At 37.6% G+C, this 17580-nt stretch overlaps 1 protein-coding gene across 3 annotated transcripts in view; it reads left to right on the top strand.

Annotated features, from left to right (window-relative positions):
* The first annotated feature begins 11465 nt into the window (after positions 1-11465).
* The window catches only part of LOC122063107, a 72383-nt gene continuing 66268 nt past the window's right edge, over positions 11466-17580 (top strand). For 2 of the 3 annotated variants that reach the window (XM_042626785.1, XM_042626787.1), the window contains exon 1: positions 11466-11617. The gene's annotated coding sequence lies outside the window, so the exon portion shown is untranslated. Of the gene's footprint in view, positions 11718-17580 lie in introns of all 3 variants that reach the window. The other variant, XM_042626786.1, reaches the window with a different exon arrangement.

Consider the following 17580-nt stretch of genomic DNA (forward strand, 5'->3'; position numbering starts at 1 on the left):
ATATTGGCTTATGGTTCATTTAGGAGATCCCCATGGTTTCTTCCTTCAAGGGGAAGAATACTCTTTCATTTTTATTTTTTTGGGTTGGGGGGGGGGGGGGGGGGGTTTGGGTTGGGACCACTAAATCTTACGTGAAGAATGATGAAACTCTCATGGAGGTGATATCACATTAGATTTATCCCTAGAGAAACATTGTCGTCTTCACAAACTACCGTCAATCTCAACTATCTTTATCCTTACAGATACAAGGAGACCCTCTCTCTCCAGTTAACCGTGACTTAATTTGGGCTTTATACAAATCACGGGCCCCAAATTTTTATTTGTTTCGATTTTTTTTTTTTTGAAAATAAGAAAAAGAAAGATAACATTAGGAGATATTATATATGCTGTTAGTACATAGGTTTGAGTTTGTATAGCCATCAGTGGCTAGGGATAGTAGATAAGTCATAGCTGGGCTACTATTAACATTTTTACAATGAAAGGTTATCCCATCCGATAGTTTGTGAATTTCCCAAAAAGTTGCCAAATTGAAGCGTGGCCATACTTCACCATCCGGTTTTGGAAGAAGATGTAAGAGTTTCTTATCTGAGAACCACACTTCTTTTAGCTTCCAATTGTTTTTTGTCGCCATTTGCATGCCTGCTAAGATTGCTTTTGCTTCAACCTCTTCCTTCTGAGATGCTATAGAAGAATCTGAGCTAGTGAACCTAAGTTAACCTTGGAATAGAATTCCATAGGCCCATCCTGAGGCTGATGTCAAAATATTAGTAGCACCAGTACAAAGCAAAACCGGGTACTACAAAAAAGGGTTATGGCATCCTGTAGTTAGGATTGTTGGATCATCTGTATTAGGAAAATGCAAAACATCAACATACTTAGTTAAGCAAAGATGAGCAATCCAATTATTTATATTGTGCAAAACGGAATATGGGTTGGGGCAAGTGGTGGAAGCAATGATGTCATTCATGTGTTTTTATATAAAGTATAAAGTAATGGAGCGTATACTAATTACCCACATATTTTGGGATTGAGAGAAGTTCCTATCATTTATAATGTGGTTAAAGATTTGTTCATGGGAGGGTAGATTTAGGAGATGAGGTCGAAATCCTAGATGTAACGTTCTACAAGCTATTTACTAGCGATTTCAAATGTAAAACATGTCAGGGTGTTTTCCTTGCCATACCTCCATCGGGCCAATTGCTAAAACCCTGCCCTGCCCCACCCCACCCCACCCCACCCCTCCCCTCCCCTCCCCTCGCAATCCTCGCCCTTTGTTTTCCTACCCAACCCACAATCCTTTTTTTCTTCACGAGCTATCAAGGATTTAGTTATCGATATCGTATCAATATTGATCCGATCCAAGATCGGTTGTATTGGTCCATATCCGTCAATGTTACTTTTACTTTTCATGAAAATAGGTTTTATTTATTTATTATTTATGATTTACTTGTGATACCAATACCTGATCATAGATCGCCTATGTATTGGGATTGGTCTCAATTAATACTGATACAATTTGATCGATATAGCTGATATGATATCAATACCTAAAATCATGCGTATGATGGACTTCCCATCTCTCTCTCTCTCTCCCTCTCCCTCTTCACCACACCTTGTAGCAGTGAACATCAGAGTAGTGGTGGTAGAATGTAGAGAGGGCAATAGGGATGGAACGATTAAAGGGGAGGGTGCAGTGTGGTTGTGGGTAAGGAAGTAGGGAGTGCGGTGGGGTGGGGTGGGGTGGAACAAAGGGGTGCCTCGGCATGAAGGCAAGGGAAGGTCAGCAGTAAAATTGTCTAAGAATGTAGGTCAGGAAGGAAAAGAAACTTTTTTGTGTATCTTTGTTTAGGGAAAAGGCTAGGTGTACTGCCGGTATACCCATATCTATGTCTATCCCTTTCCTCTCTCCTCTTATTTCAGCCATCTCATTGGTTGTATCATTAGCTCCTAGAAAGACAACGGCATACCACACCTCCTCTTGTTTGTTTATTAAAATATAGGGTGGATAATTTTGTAAAAGGACATAAAAATGGGTACTCATGTAATTTCCCCACCTAAAAACCCTTCAAAACTAAAAATGTGTCGAGTCATGCAAAGTTTTTTCACCCCTAATTAATTTGGAGCAACTATGAATCTTTCTAATTTAAGCAATAGGTTGTCAAGAGGAGGGCTCGACTTTCATAAGACACATTCTCACTAGAAAAAAAAAAAAAAAAAAAAAATTTATTAAATAAAGATGAAGCAATGGGGGTGCTTCCGTTTGTAACCTAGAAGTAACCACATATTTTGCCTCTATAAAAGAGTTAGACAATCATCCTTCTCATTCACTAGTTTTTTTATAAAGTTCATTAATTTTCCCCTTAAAACACATAAGTTCACTACTTGTCGTGGTGCGTGGTATCAAAATATGTGTTCACAAGACGTTATTCATTTATAACAGTGTATTTAACTATAAAAAAAAAGAATTGTTGATGTCCCTTGAAATTAGGGGTTGTGTCTGGCTAGGGAATGTTGCCCGAATGTAGACAGGCAACATTCGTCTTCCTTTTTTTTTTTTTTGAAAAAAAAATCTCATTCACCTTTGTTTAGATGGTGGCCTTTTTTTTTTTTTTAAGGGACTTAAATCAGCCATTTTGATAGATTTGGAGCTCAAATTTTACGGATAGGTAGACTCTTAGGTCCTTTGTGCTCATATGTTAAATTTCGTGCAAAACAGAGTTTCCAAATTTCTAAAATATGACTTTAATAACTAGGAAATGGAAGGTACATGTGCATGAAATATGCATGTAAAAATGGAGATCAAATTGATTGAACCAATTCAAACCATGCAGAATGAAAAAAAGAAAGAAAGAAAAAGACCTGATAAGACTGATACCGATTAATATGTGTTTTACATTTCTCTTTTTCATATTTGAAAAATCAAGACCATCAAAAAGTCACCGATAAGAGAACATATAAATAAATCAATAACATACTGAAACCGAACCGACCAAGCTGATAGCTATTGGTTTCGGTTTGGATTTTATTGACCGAACACCTTTTCCGTCTTGGTTTTGCTTGACATATGCAAAAAATCGAGAGACTAACCAGACTTGGACCGAATGAACCATATGACACCTTTAACATAGACATACATAGGTGTTGAGGGTTCATATCTTATATTCAAGAGATTGGGCTGTTGGCTGCCTCCAAAAGTTGGTTATAAGCTTGAATGGCTTGAGGCCCAGAAATTCATGGTTACATGGGGGTCATTCAGAGTATTTATATCTCTTTGTTTCTTTACACATTGTTGTTATGAGTGGATATTACATTTAATGAGAATTCTTTGTGAACATAGAGAAATGAGAAAGAGAGCATGTAACCCTATCTCAATTGATAGTGAAAGGAGATCTAATCTCACCACGTAAAAAATGTCATAGACCATGTATCATCAGTTATTTATTTATCTTCCAGATGCTTGCTCTATCATGCAAAGACAACCATCACTATAATTTTTGGTTGTCCCAATTATTTTTCTGTGTATTTGTATCAGTTAACTAGTTTTTACAATGTTTACTAATTTCCCCCCTTAATACCCTGCAAGATCACTGTTTGCCATGGTGCATATTGTTAAAATATGGATTTGTAGGATGTTTTTCATTCATCACCATCGATTTAGCTACATGTAATATGAACAGTTGATGCCCCTTAAAACTAGGGGCTGTGTTTGACGTGGGGAACATAGACAACAGCATTCCTCTTTCCCTTCCCTCCCCCTCCCCCCCCTCCCCCTCCCCCTCCCCCCTATTTTTTGGAAAATAGAAATCTTCATATTTGTTGAGATGTCCTCTTTTACAAGGGACAAAATTGGCCATTTTGATAAATTTGAAGCTCAAATTTTATGGATATCTAGACAATTAGGTCTTTTGCTCATACATCAAATTTCAACAAAGTCTGCCAATGTGTCAAATATAGCTTTGAAAATCAGGAAATGGGAAAGTGAACTATGGGTGTCAAATCAAATTGATTGAACGGTTTGAAACCATCCAAACCGAATCAAAACTGATTTACCAAATTTCTTTTCAGTTCGGTATTGATATATGTTATTTAGAAGCCATTAAGAGACCAAAATTGATTGGACCAACAGATAAGATCCACTAAAACCAGCTGCCCAAAAAAAAAAAACTCGATTGGACCCAAAGATAAGATCAACTAAAACCAACTGCCCAAAAAATAACTCGATCGGACCAAGAATGAAGGTCAACTAAAACCAATTGCCCAAAAAAAAAAAAAACTCGATAAGACTGATTCCATTTAATATGTGTTTTATATTTCTCTTTCTCCCTTTTTTTTTTTTAATTTGAATTTTCAAGACTATCGAAAATTCATCGATTAGGGCACATTAAAAAAAATCGATATAGACTAAGACCGATCCAACTAATAGCTAGGGGTGTAAGTTTGGCCTTAATGGCCCGAACCCTGTTTACCCTGTTATGAGGGTCAACCCGGCCCAGCCTAGGGTTGGGTCGGGATGGGCCTAGGTCTCAACCTAGGCCCAGCCTGACTTAATTTTAATGCTGATTTATTATTGTGTTTAGTAATAACGTTCTTTTTCTCCTAGGCCCACATCATGTGTTACATAAGCCACGTACTCTTACCTATTGAGCTAAGATGACCAAATGGTCAAACTATTTCTCCCTTTTTCTTTACAGAGGTTGTCTTTGTGTCAGGTCATGTATTGATATGAACTTTAGATATAGTAGCAATTATGAAGAATTTGGTCAAAATTTGGTCTATCCAGTTTTTGGGAGACGTGGTGACGCAAGGCGATTAAAAAGTTTATCTTATAACTAAATTGACAACTTCGCTTGCTCCAAATTTATGGATTAGGGGTAGAAAAGGGATGGACATATTCTTAACATCTCCCCACCCCCCTTTGGTAAGTATAAGCTTAACATTTGTTTTCTGTATATATATATATATATATAGGACCAACTAGGGTCAACCCGCAACCTTGTGCCCTGTAGGGTTGGACCTAAGCATGGACCCAGTGGGGTTGGGTTGGGCCTGGGTTGAGTTGGGGTTTTAAGAAACCCAGGCCAACCCGGGCCTGTTTCACCCTACTAATAGCTATTGGCTTCTATAAACTGAACACCTTATCTTGGCCTGACATATCCAACAAATCGAGAAACCAACCAAAATTGGATTGCACGGTCTAATTGACACCCTTAGGATGGATATACATAGGTGTTGAGGGTTGATGTCTTGCATTCAATAAATTGGGTTGTGGTTGCCTCCGAAATCCCATTTAAGTATGGCTTGACGCCTAGAAATTTGTAGGGTTTACATGGAGGTAATTTGAAGAAAAAAAATTCTCTTTGTTTCTATACAAATCGTTGCGACGAGGGGAAATTATAATTATTGAGAATTCTTTGTAAATATAGAGTTGAGAAAGAGAGTGTGTAACATTTTCTCCAATTATAGTGAAAGCTGATCTCATCTCCCTATGGGAAAAAATATCATTGGCCATGTATCGTTAGTTATTTGTTTATTTTTCAGATGCTCACTTTGTTCTGCTAACGCTTCATCCCTCTCATTTTTTGTTGTCCCAATGTTTTGTCTGCGTTTTTATATCACTTCAATAATTTTTCCTTTTAATACATCAAAAGTCCAATTGATAACATGATGAAAATGACCCAACTGATAGCTATTGGTTTAGATTTGGATTTTGTAAATCAAATACCTTATACATACAAAATTTTTTTGGTTTGCCCATACTAAAAATTAAAAATTAATTCAAACTGGACCCAATGGACCATTTGACACCCTTAGCATAGACATACTTAGGTGTTGAGGGTTGATGTTTTATATTCAATAGATTGGGTTGATGCTCAAATCTGATTTTTTTTTCCCCTTTGGTGAAGGATCAAATATGATCTAACTGCAGTCAATCCACTTTTAAGAAATAAAAGAATATATATATATATATATTAGGGCGTGGGCGGTGGGGGAGTTTGAATTTAGGCTGTTCATGATGTTTAGCCTTTACAGAAATATTGATCTTTATCTTTCTAAAGAAAGTACACAAATACCACATGAAAAATTAATATCTGCCACAAAGCATATAGGTTGGGGTCCATAAATGTAAAGAAGAAATAAAATGGGCAATGCAATCTAGAAAATTCGTTGATGGGGTGAGACAAATTTACATTGCACAGTTGTCTTCATAGGGTCATACACTCGTACCCTATCATCCACTTTCTCTCCATTCTTCTCTCTCTACTAATTCTTCCCATTGTACGTTGAAGTAGCGAAACCAGAGCCTTTGCCATGCCATAGAAATATTGCCATATATGGCTGGACAAGAACTGCACCCTATACTTAGCCAGTCTATATTTACTAAAACTCTTATATCACTTGTTTCTCTTTTTCTCACCCCCTTATGCCCTCATCCTTTCTCTCTCTCTCTCTTCCTCATTCTCGTCTTTGCTGTTGGTACATTCATTTCTAAAAAGTAAATATCCTCTTTTGATATGTGAGTAAAGGAATGCCTATTTCCCTAAGAATTTCCATGAAAACATATCACTCATAAATCCTTCCCCGATGTATAACTAAATCAAATCAGTGGATTTCTAAATTCGAGAGGGAAGACTAAGATGATGTTTTGGAGACCAACATTAACTGATTAAATTTCTTATTGATTCGTTGACTTAGTTCCATAGTGTTACGTGTAGGTTATTCTATGAAATAAGAAGTTAGTAATTATCCTATGTGTCATATAATTGTTAAAGTTAGTGAACGTGGGTAAAATCCATAATGGTAGAACTATTATAACTAAAAGGGAGTAATCATATTGTGGCATATGTATTTAGGTTTAGTTATTATGGGTTGTTGTTAGTGAGAAGTGTATGTTTTAATAGGAGAAGTTATAGGAAGTGGTAGAGTCAATTATGTTACTTTATGTACTTTAAAGTAGTGAAGCAAGAAATAATGAATGAAGACTTTTGAACCAAACCAAACTTTATGAGTTAAGATATGTTTCCTTATCTAAGCCAGACGTCAGGCTTCCGTAAAGCCACCACTTTTTCCTTAATTTCTCTTCTCATCCCTATTTTCTCTCCAGTTTTATCATCTTTGTTATTTTCTTTTAATTTATTTCTCCCTCGCTTCCACGCACGTAACAAGTGGTATCAGAGCATGGTCGATCCTACGACAATGGAGGTCCCACCGGAGATCATCAAGGCCATTGAAGATTTACGATCTGGAACTTGTAACATCATTGCAATTTTCAAAACAATGATGGAAGATTTTCAACGTGTTCAAGAAGGCCTGACTAAGTTGAAGAAAGAAACCAAAAACCAAATTAGTCTACCGTGTGAGACAACTTCAAGGACAGAAAGAAAAGTGATTGTTGCACCATCAAAAAAAAAAAAAACTTAAGAAGACTATGAATCATCCACGTAAGAAGCGCCCCAAGCAAATTACTCAGCCACAAGTTGTTCACAATCAACAAAAGATGAAGATCCTCAAGCTAAGTTTGATATCAAATAAAGTTGTATCAATGGAAAATAGTGGAATTAAGCTTCAAAACATGAAAATAATTTTTGAAAAAGAGGTTGCTTTTGTCGATTGTTATCAAAACATGGAAGTGGATTGGTCACCTCCATTCAACTGTCATAAATTGAACCTTGAGGACAAGGTTCTTTGAAGGGGAAAGAATTGTTACGTGTTAATTATTCTATGAAATAAGAAGTTAAATTTTTTTCTATATTTCATGTAATTGTTAAAGTTAGTTTACATGAGTAGCGTCCATAATGGTAGAACTATTATAACTAAAAGAGAGTTGTCATATTGTGGCATATGTATTTAGGTTTAGTTATTATCAGTTGTTGTTAGTGGGAAGTGTACGATTTAATGGGAGAAATTATAGGAAGTGGTAGAGTCGGTTATGTTATTTATATACTTTAAATAGTGAAACAAGAAATAATGAAGGAGGACTTTTAAACTAAATCAAACTCTATGAGTTAAGGTATGCTTCTTTATCCAAGCCAGACGTCAGGCTTCGTCCATAAAGCCACCATTTTTTTCCTAATTTTTCTCCTCATCCCTATTTTCTCTCCAATTTTATCATCTTTATTATTTCTTTTAATTTATTTCTGCCTCCCTTCCATGCATGTAACACATGGTTTGGTTCAACTAGGAGTACTGTTTAGTAATAGGTATTGGCAAAGATTGATACTGATTTTGATCACCCTGAATCAGTTGTCATTGGATGGATTTACCCTATTTTTTCTTACAAAAATGAAAATTTAATTTTTTACCCCTGATCCTAAATATGCACTGGTATGGGATTGCCTACTTTTTAATTGGAATTTTGCTTTTATTCTTTGTAGCAAGGCATCAGTTTCACCACTTTTACTTGCTCATCCGCAGGAGAGGAGATAGAGGATGCATTCATCCGTTGTGTCTTAAAGAAGTTGCTAACTAGTTTTTGGAATATTACACAACCTTTGCAGTAGTTTCAGGTTTAGTACTAACCTTTATGACAGCTCCCAATTACATGATTGGCCAGCAAACAGTATACAAAACCCCAACGTGACATAGAAATGGTAATTTCCTTTATCCACATCTTTGTAACATGTAGTCAACCTCCATAGATAGAATAGGAGAGACCCATGCATCCAATCCTTTCTCCCTATACAATTTGATTTCCAACAATCTCATTCGTTGCTTTTTTCGTATAAACCAGACTTTCACCTAACAATTGCAAACGATTTGAATCTCTATCCTCGTACGCGACATTTGTCAGAACCTCTCTAGATAAAAATCAAGGCTTCCGAAATGTTCCCTTCCATAGTCCACAGACACTGCCCTAAGAGTATTAATATTGGGCTAAAAGGTCGCAGCGCTTAAGAGTTGTTGCCTTTTGGACGCTACAGTAAATCTTAATTCATTTGGTTTTAATGAATTTGAGACATCAATTCCTTCACCGATAACTAGCTGCTTCAGTAGGTAAACATCTTTGCCTTAGATGGTTGAGTCGCAGGGAAGGAAACCATCATAGGCCAACCATATGTCGATGTTCCTCCCTGGACTCTCTTCAATGATTCTTCCACCGTCGGAGGCAGAGACTCACAACTAAAGCCAACCTTAGTTAAGAAAGGTTTTGCTCTCTTCCCTTTTCAGGCAGAGAGCTCTGTTATTGTCTCCCCCTTTAACCTTGATACCCCATCCCTGTCCCCTCTTGATTTCCCACCCATGCGGCTCACAAGTCACCAGAGTATTCATATAAAAGAAGAAGAAGAAGAAGTTTGAGGAGAGGTGTTTGCATTGGAAGCCTAGGATGGTGCTTGCAGCGATGGCGATGAAGAGATGCCTTATGTTCGGTAAACACAATGGAAGTAACCGGCTAAGTTAATGGGAAGCATTAGATCAATGGACGACTCAGATTAACTATAATAAAATCAATAGTTCAAATTTAATGTGGCGTCTATATCTTTTGAACGCTTAAACGCTACCACCACTCACCCTTAATATTGTTAGCCAACATAGAATAGTGTTGATTCCACCATAAGTCGCAAGCAAAGAATTGCATCCAAGAGGAATAAAAACGATTGCAACCACCTCTCTCTCTCTCTCTCTCCAATGACTTCTAAGGTACGGTTCCATTTGTGGGAGGAGATGACGAGTAAGATGCAAATTTGTATAAAATATAGGAAGTCCCTCCAGAAATGTAAAAAAAAAAAAAAGTGATAAAATGAACAATGTATTAAATTATTTATTTATTCTAGATGCTTGCTCTGTCTGTCCTACAAAGATAGCCATCTCTCTCATTTTTGTTGTTCCATCATGGTTCTAAAAAATGGTCAATATGGAGTATAGCTTGAGGCGTAGAAATTTATATACTAAGAATTATTTTTAAACACAGAGTTGAGAAAGAGAGTGTGTAATCTTTTCTCCAATTAGTGAAAGCTGGTCTCATCTCCCTATGGAAAAAAAATATCATCAACCATATATCATCAGTTATTTGTTTATTTTTCAAATCGTCACTTTGTCTTGCTGACACAGTCATCCCTCTCATTTTTTGCGGTCCCAATATTTTGTCTGTGTTTTTATATCACTTCACAAGTTTTTAGAAAGTTCATTAAATTTCCCCTTTAATACACCAAAAGTTCACTAATTGTTGCGATGAGTTTTGTGAAAACACATGTGTGTGAGATGTTCTTCATTTTTGTTTTGGGTTGAAAGGTGGAGTAACACCTCTAACATTCTTTATTTATAGCCGTGGATTTAAACACATGGAATATGAACTGTTGATGCCACTTGTAACCTGGGGTTATGTCTGGAATGGAGAAAGTAGACTGTAACCGTTCCTCTTCCTTTTTATTTACTGGGAAAAAAAGGTCTCTTCAGATACGTTTAGATGGCTTCTTTTACAAAGGACTAAAATTGGTTATTTTGAGATTTGTAGCTCATAATTATGGAGAAGTAGCCTATTAGATCCTTTAGTCATATGTCAAAAAATTCATAAAATATGGCTTAAACAACCATGAAATGAGAGAGTGCATTGTCATGGTCAGAGTATGATATATGTGCATAAACTAAAGGTGTAAAAAATGGAATTAAATTAATTGAACCAATTGAAACCATCCAGACCGAATCATAATTGATTGACCAAAGGTCTTATACACTTGGTATTGGTTTTGGTTCTTAGAAACTGTTAGGAGATCAGAATCGCCTCGACCAACAGATAAGACCTAAAAAGTAAAAAAGAAAAACTTGACAGCACGATGGCATTTAATATGCTTTTTGCATTTTTCTTTCTATATTTGAAAAATTAAGACTATTGATAATATACCGATAAGGGAACATTAGAATAAATTGATAACAGAAATGAAAATGACCCAACTAATGGCTATTGGTTTTGATTTGAATTTTGTAGACCGAACATGTTATTCATCCAATTATGATTTGATCTGATATATATGAAAAACAAAGAAATTAATCAAAACTGGACCAAAGTGATCATTTGACACCCTTAGCATGGACATACTCAGGTGTTGGGGTTGATTATTGCATTGAATCAATCCACTCTTAGGAAATAAAAGAATATATATATAAAATTGTTTAAAATGGACAATGTATTCATGGATAGCATGAGACAAAAGAAAATTCGTTGATGGAGTGACACAAATTTACATTGGATAGTTGTCCTCATAGGGTCGTACACTTATAAGTTTGGCATGGACATTTTGTAATAAAAATAAAAATGATAAATCGGACAAAATTGATAAAACGGACTGCCATTATGCTTGATGTTGCGTTTCTTTGTTTTGACCCTGCAGAAGACAACACGTGGACAGATAAAAGGGGACGGTCAAGATTGTTTTAAGGTTGAAACCAATGCAAATTTGGTTTGAAGTTGGAGGAACCGACGATCCATTCAAGTGAACCAAACCGGGATCGGGTCTCTCAGTTTGAATCAAAACAACCCTAAAAGACTCCCGCAGGTTGCAGGCATTCTCTCTCACGATTCTCTCTCTCACTGTCTCTCACGCCTCTCCCTGCGCACGAAGGGAAAAGCCTAGCGGGGTTTTCATCCAAGCTCTCACGAAGGGTTTAGCTGTTCACGGAGAAGGTCGAGTCTCTCTCATTCTCTCTCTCTCTCTCTCTCTCTCTCCCTGCTCACGAAGAGAGTCGCTAGGGCTCACGATTTTTCCATAGTTCGAGTACTCCTGGTACCCTCATCTCTCTCTTATGTTATAAACCTTCTGCATCTGCGTGCTTAAGAATTAGAATGGAGTTTTCTCGAATCAAATCAAAAGAGCATTAGGTTGAGCTCTTGTAATGCCAAATTTTCTTGGTGAAATGTTCTCCATGGTTCTTTGTTATTATTATTTTTTTTCTCTTTAGAGATAATTAGGCCAATTAATTCAAATGTTAGCAACTGTCAGTGTGCTTAGTTCATATTAACGAAAGAATAAGATGTGGTAATTTTCACTTCTGTTTTGTTTCAACATTTCCCTTATCTCTATTGAAATATTCCATGATTTCCTTACAGTGATCATCCCAACAGCTTGAAACCATAAAAAAATTTCCTGATAAATGTAGGAGTGGTATTTTGCTGAATCTGGAATTTATTGAAAACACTTGTAAAGTACTCAATGTATGATTGAGAATGGAAACAATTGGGAATAGTGAGTGGCAGCACTTGATTTTCATTGGCATGCTATTACCAAAATAAACAAGATTTCATGTTAGTAAAAATTTAATGTCAAGCATTCAGGCACATCCCAACCCACCAAAAGGGAAATCCCCATGCACCCATCTCACATCTTGTAAAGAACAGTACTCAATCATACATTGAGTACTTCAGGTAATTCCAGCTCCACATTCATCTTAGTACACTCTTATCATGTTCAAGATGATGAAACCTCAAGAAAAAAAAAATAACCACCTTGATCATTAAATGTTGAACAGTTGGTTGGTAGCTTCGACAACAGTAGCATCAACAGTGGCATATGGAGTACAACACATGCGGGTCGGTATTAACTGGGAGAGGATCCTCCTTGAGCAAATCGCAGTAATATGAAATATAGTCTACTGCTGACCTTGCCAATGAAACCACTGCAGTTGGATGCTACTCTTGAGTTCAAGGAACTATAGTTTTGGGTATTTTGAGTTTTGGCATTTCTGCTGTTGCTAACTGAAACACTTACCAGAGGGAAAGAAAGAAGTGTGTGAGCTTCTCAAAGCAAGCTGCAAGCCCAAGGACTACAGGGTGGTTTATAATCTCTCTGTTGGTTGTGATTGGACTGGTGGAAGAAAGCCATGCTCAAGGATCAAGCTGGGTTATAAAACCTATAGGCCAATTTCCAGATACGGATCAGATCATGTACCAAGCTGGGTTCAACCTAACCCAAACATACCAAATCTCAGCCAACTTAATCTAAATTGTTTGGGGTAGATCATAGGAAACTCACGTTTATAAGATCAATATAAGCAAAACAAACTCACAAAGATACAAGAAGGGGGATTTTCACTGAGCTTTCAACTATGTTTTGATATCTGAAACCAGGGAGAAGCAAATTGATAGATTTCTGGGCAGATTATAGTGGTCTGAAAAAGATGAGTAAAAGTGAATCTGCAAGAAACAGGCCTACAACTAATGCACCATGTTTGCTGAATCTGCACACTTCTAAACAAATTCAGACAACAAAAAACAGAGAATCCACTGCAGTTGAATGCACCATAGTACAAAAAACAGAGATTCTATCAATATCCCAAAAAAAAAAAAAAGTACTTCAACAAATAATTCCAGCTTAAGTAACACCAAACACACATTCATCAAAAAAACAAAATCTGTATTTTGTTCAAAGTCTTGGTGGATTCGAACCACCATAACCTGGGCATTAAGCCAGGTGCTCTACCATTTTTAGCTAAAGACTCCTTACCTGCACAAAAAATCATGTTAGTAAAAATTTAGTGATACCATGACATAGATACTGATATCAATGGAAGATCGGAGATTGAGAACAAAACACGATATCTGGACACAACTCATTAACTGAATGTATTTCATAGCACAAAAATAAAGAACCTCATTAACTGAATGTATTTAGTAGCAAACATCTAAAGAGAGAGTATCTGAAACTAAATCTAATCTTCATCTAGTGATTGATGAACTGTAGATGCTTGAGATGATATATGAGAAATAGAATCCTTTAAACAGTCATTGGAAAAAAAAAAAAAAGAAAAAAAGAAAGAAAGAAAGAAAAGTTGTTCTACTGCAAACCAGTAGAACAGAACAAATTCAAGTGTTTTAATGAAGAAATTCAAAATGAAATAACCAACTAGATGAACCTATTTCTGGTAGTAAGATGATTTTCTGGTATAAAGAAAAAATTCAAACAGGATGGACAGAGTTTAAAGAAGTAGTTTTCCAACAGATTAAGCATATACTTATAATGGTTTTTGGATGGACAGCAAGCACATATACTTATAGCTATATTACACCAAACCTGGAAAAAAGAAACCACTTTACTGGAAAAAAGTGCTCTAGGTCTTGAATTGACTTCAATCAACAATCCATTCATCTATGAGTCTTAGAGTTAAGATTACAGACACAAGGGAGGATCAGCCATGGTGATGGGTTCTAAATCACCTAGACATTAGGGTTCAGAACACCAATAAACCAGAATTGCAGTGACAGGTTTAGAAACCAGCAAACACAAAATATCAGGTAGTAACAAAATTAACAAGTAACCAAAAGAGAAACTCAGATTTAGTAACTAAACAGAGATAGCAACCAGAAACCAGGAAATAGAAAGTCAAACTCAATATAGAAACTCGGATCAGAGTTAGAAACTAAGCTGGACCGAAGATAGCAACTAATGAAATTAAAAAATTGAGACTAGAAGATCAGATTAGTAACTGAGGTCGAGCAGTCATAGCATAACAGCATACTAGCATTCGCAGGTCAAAGAAAGGTTTAGGAACTAAGATCAAGGAAAACAGAATAGCAGTCAGCTTTCAGCTTCGAAACAAACCTTGTGAGCAGAGAGAGACCTTTGTGAGCAGAGAGAAACCTTCGTAGAGCAACCCGCGAGCTTCGTGAGCAGAACAACCCGCTAGGGTTTTTCCTTCGTTCGTAGAGAGCGGTGTGAGAGAGCTGTGGTGAGAGGGGTGAGAGAGAGAGAATCATTCACAGAGAGAGCGGTGTGAGAGAGATGCAGTGAGAGGGGTGAGAGAGCTGTAGTGAGAGGGGTGAGAGAGAGAGAAGCATTCACAGAGAGAGCGGTGTGAGAGTGATGCAGTGCGAGGGATGAGAGAGAATCGTGCGTGGGAGTTTCTTTAGGTATGAAATTCAAACCTAATACGTATGATCCAGTCCGTCTTGGTTCAAATGTTATGATCTATTCATCCAACCAGTCAAACCGGGTTTGGGTTTTGTTACCCTTTCAACCTAAGACTAATCTTAGCTGTTGGCGTTAAGTAGGACATATGTCGTCCTCTGCAAGGGGCAAATCAAAGAAGTGCAAGATCAAGCAAAATAGTGGGTTTTTATCCCTGCAACTGAGACCAGAGCACGACAACTCCCATATCACAAGCTTGGTTTCTGCCATTATTGGACTGCGAGAGAAATATTTCCAGCCCCTGCACCTGCCTCTCCTTTCTCCCCATAACTCTTGAAACTCTCATACCCAAGCCACTGCAACTTTGAGAGAAATATTTCCAACCCCTGCGCCTGCCTCTCCTTTCTCCCCATTGCTCCTGAAACTCTCATACCCAAGTAGCAGCGGCACGGTGCTCGCACATTAGACCGTCCTTGTTTTCCCATATTAGGAGTTGGGAGTGACGAAAAACTACTTTGATTTAAAGATAGTGGGATTGATTCGTTCATTCATTCAAAGGATAAGAACCAAAGAAGTAGAGAGAAGGGACTCACTGAATCAGAAGGAAGACGGATCAGTGGCCACTTTGAACATGTAGAATGCAACGGGATGAACCGTGGCCACTTTGAACATGAGATCAAAATTCTTGAGATACCACGTTCACACAACTCTGGCTGTCCACCATCACTTGTGTTGTAGACGGTTTGCTAGTCATCAAGGTGTAGAAGATACAACAACATCGCCGATCATCCCCTTTTGCTTTAATGACCAGAATTCATGTCATGACATTCAGCTCATACAACAACATCGCCTGTCTTCCTCTTTTGCTTGAATGACTGGAATTCATGTCATGACATTCACCTCATAGATATTGTTGTCACAGTCATCATCTAGGGCGTCATCACAATCCTTTCCCTCAAGGGAGGAATTAACAGCACAACCATCATCCATTTGGGGCTCACATACAAGCATCTCAAGGTTGGATTCAATAGCCACAATGATGGAATTTGATTAACCTTGTTGTGGACAGAATTTAGCAAAATGTCCATACTCATTGGGCCATTACAGTGACAGCACTTGGTCCCACTCCTTTCCCTATTAACCATGGAGGCCTTACCCTTATCTTGTGTAGCTTGTGGAGCTCAGGTAGGGAATCCACTAGGTTTATTAGGGGTAAAGTTCTTCTTACCATCACTAGACTGATTAGTAAAATGCTGAGGCTGCTTTAAAAGTCTTCTGCATCATGAGCCTTCTCAGCAATCATTCAAATTGTGGATGTTAGTCACACCCATCTTGTCTCATATATCAACTCTCAATCCCAATTTGAAACGGGATAAAAGCTGGTCGTCTTCTTTGTTGACTCTAGCGTGGGAAAGTAAGTTGTCGAACTTATCCATGTACTCTTCAGTCGTTATGTTTCCTCTCCGAATAGTGTTGAGCTGATGATGTAAGGTATTTCTCCTTTGGGATCTCTTTCATCTCTTCCCATATAGTAGGCTCCATAGACAACGCCAGCCTTTCTTTATGTGTATGCCAACGGTCTTTTGCTCCGCCAGTTAGCTTAGTACAAACTAACTTAATCTTCCGTTCCTCCATCATAGTGAACCAATCGAAGTAGTCGTCTAAGGCTACTAACCAGTAATAAAAGACGATGGGGTCATGTCTTCCATTGTACTCCTTCAGTTCGTGCTTCACCTTGTGCTTCTTCTGGTTATGGCATGGATTGCCATCACAATCATCATATCATCGTAAGTGGATGGTTGTGCTATCCTTGGAGTTGGTGGAAGAAGTGGTTGAGGGGCATTATTGACTGTGGTCTGTTGTTGACCTCCAGTTTGTCTGGTGAACTCTTTGAACTCTCATTCCATTGTAGAATATTTCTGTTAACTGTCTTATAACTAGAGCAAGTGCATCAGTAGTATTTAAGGGAGCTAGGTGGAGATTGTTGGAGCTCTCCCCCACCATACCAAACTAATATATGGCTAGGTATGAATACCCAACCCTAAATAGGATCAACTAACAACTTCAATAATACCATCGGTACTGATAACAGTATATATAACAACCCCCAAACAGTAGCCAATCGGCTAGGGTAGAACAGAGTCAAATTCCAACAAACTAAGTAGTAGACAAATTGCCAATGTCCATATAATATTTAGGACTCAAACAACCACCAAACTAAGTCCTAACAATCTGACTCCCAATGACAAACTGAGAACATGGTCAGAATGCAATACCTGAAATTTGGGAATTTAGGTTAAAACAGAGAAATCCAAGAACTCCCAAAATAGAGCCTGGGTGGGGCTGAAACCCTCGTCGAGTGAGGCTTAGGGAAGCCTTAAAAAACTCCAAAAATATAGGCTAAGTTGATGGCTGTATTTCCAGATCTGACCAATCTTGATTTAAGTCAAGAATCTTAGAGATTTCTTGTAATTCAGCAACTAGGTCTCAGATGACCTCGCTTCCTTGGTCAAGTGGCCTATTGGAGGGCCCTAATAGTTCCTCAAAAGATGGCCTGTAGTGACCCTGATGCAATCTCTCTCACGGGATTGCCTGAATACAAGGATCGGGAGAGTACTTGATTTTGTAGATAAAACCAATTTTGGAAAGAATGACCTTCAACCAGTAATTTGGGGATAACTTCGCTTTGATATCGGTTTACGGTGATTAAAGACAACAGGTGGGGCTACAACTTTTGTGAGATAAA

This window comes from Macadamia integrifolia, unplaced genomic scaffold, assembly GCF_013358625.1.
Source record: "Macadamia integrifolia cultivar HAES 741 unplaced genomic scaffold, SCU_Mint_v3 scaffold1194, whole genome shotgun sequence".
Lineage (NCBI taxonomy): Eukaryota > Viridiplantae > Streptophyta > Magnoliopsida > Proteales > Proteaceae > Macadamia > Macadamia integrifolia.